The 1,802-nt window shown below is 36.0% G+C and overlaps 1 non-coding gene across 1 annotated transcript; it reads left to right on the forward strand.

Annotated features, from left to right (window-relative positions):
- Positions 1-239: 239 nt before the first annotated feature.
- On the forward strand, positions 240-346 carry LOC122067914. The gene has a single exon (XR_006136920.1). It is a non-coding gene; the product is annotated as a small nucleolar RNA R71 (small nucleolar RNA).
- Positions 347-1,802: the final 1,456 nt, after the last annotated feature.

Consider the following 1,802-nt stretch of genomic DNA (forward strand, 5'->3'; position numbering starts at 1 on the left):
CCAAATGGGCTTCCTTGACTACTATCCCATCCACAAAATATCCTTTCCCTCCTATGGTTCTTTCACTCTTTTGGATTGATTCCCACTCACTGGTTTTGTCAGCTAAGTTAAGTAAGAATTCCCATGCCTTTCCTTCATTTGTAAAGGATGTGAATCCTTCAAGGCACATAGACTCTATCATTTGTTTAGTTGGGTAATCAATACCCTCATAAATTATTTGACATAAATGCCATAAGTTTAGGCCATGGTGAGGGCATTCTTGGAGTAGATCCTTGAATCTCTCCATAAGTTTGGAAAATGACTCATTGGGCTTTTGCCTAAATTGTAGGATACCACTTCTAAGCTTATTGGTCTTATGAGTTGGGAAAAACTTCTTAAGGAAGACAACTATGAACTGTTCCCATGAGGTTATGGAATTTGTGGGTAACCCATACAACCACTTCGTGATGTATTGAGATTTGAGTTCAAAATTATTGCCCTGGGCTTGTGGTACAACTATGCAGGAAGGTTGGACTGTTCTAGCAGGGTAGAACCTATATTTCAGAGATTTAGGTAGAGGGTTTTGCTGTTGGTCTCCAATATTGAAGGGTTTTAAAGAGAGCAAACGTATAGGGTCACTACTTGCTGGATCTCTTCTTTCTAACCGATTCTTAGTATTACGTACCCATTTAACACTTATGCAACAGAAAACTACCTACAACTAGAGTAAGACAAGCACAAAAGAATAGATAACAAAACTATTTTCTTTATGATTTTTTTGATTTTTTTGATTTTTGGCTTTTTGGCTTTTTGGGAGCTTATCGGCAGGGATCCGGGGTTGCTCAGGTCAATTCCTGAGGTACTGCTACAGGGCGAAACCTGTCTTTATCATACTGTGAGGCATGGCGACCTCCACTGATACAACTATTATTGCAAGTTGATATTCTTAGGAATTCAATAAAAGAAAAGGAAAAACAAAAAGCAAACAAAACACTCCGATTTACCAAAAGAAAGCGAAAAATAACATGGAACGGTCTCCTTGGCAATAGCGCCAAAAACTTGTTTGAGATTTTAAAATGTAATCACAGGTGTACGGATCAGTGTAGCTATGGGTCGAACACAGGGAGAGCAACCACTTTATTTATTTATTTATTTATTGTCTTTTTTAATAATGCGAAAGTGAACCGATTAATGGTTGTGATCTAATTCTAATTACCGTCCTAAACATATGTATCTAAAATAACGTCTTAACCATTTGTCATCAAAGAATTTAAAGACCAAGCCATGCAATTAAAATTAAATAAATAAATAACTGAAAATAAAAAACCCACTCAATTAAAAAAAAAAAATAAAGGAAAAAAATACTGAAATAAAAATAAAATAAAAGAAAGGGGGATAAATCTAGAGAGAGACTCACAAGTAGGTTTCTCTACTTAGCCCGAGGAATGCATCATAATTTGAGCTTCCCTACTTGACCAGAGAGTCACTCTTACAAGGTATACTCTACTTGGCTTTAGGGAAAGGGAGACAATTAAAATAAAAGCAATAAATTGATGGTTTTATGGCTAGGAGAGGCAAAGTTAACACATACATTAGTCTTGAACATTGGGGGAAAGGTAAAGTTATAATATAACAATTGAAATTCAAATCCTAAATTAAGAAATAAAGGGTGGTTAGAAGAGGGAATGAGAGGGGGGAGAGATGACTATTGAAGAAGCTTATCTACCTGAATCAATGCTTGAACTTGAAAGCTTGGGTGATTTGAGATACTGCCAACCCTAAAAACCAGATTTAGAATGAACCAAATCTGAAATTTCTAGGCC

The sequence above is a fragment of the Macadamia integrifolia genome, unplaced genomic scaffold, assembly GCF_013358625.1.
Source record: "Macadamia integrifolia cultivar HAES 741 unplaced genomic scaffold, SCU_Mint_v3 scaffold3224, whole genome shotgun sequence".
NCBI classification, from domain to species: Eukaryota; Viridiplantae; Streptophyta; class Magnoliopsida; order Proteales; family Proteaceae; genus Macadamia; species Macadamia integrifolia.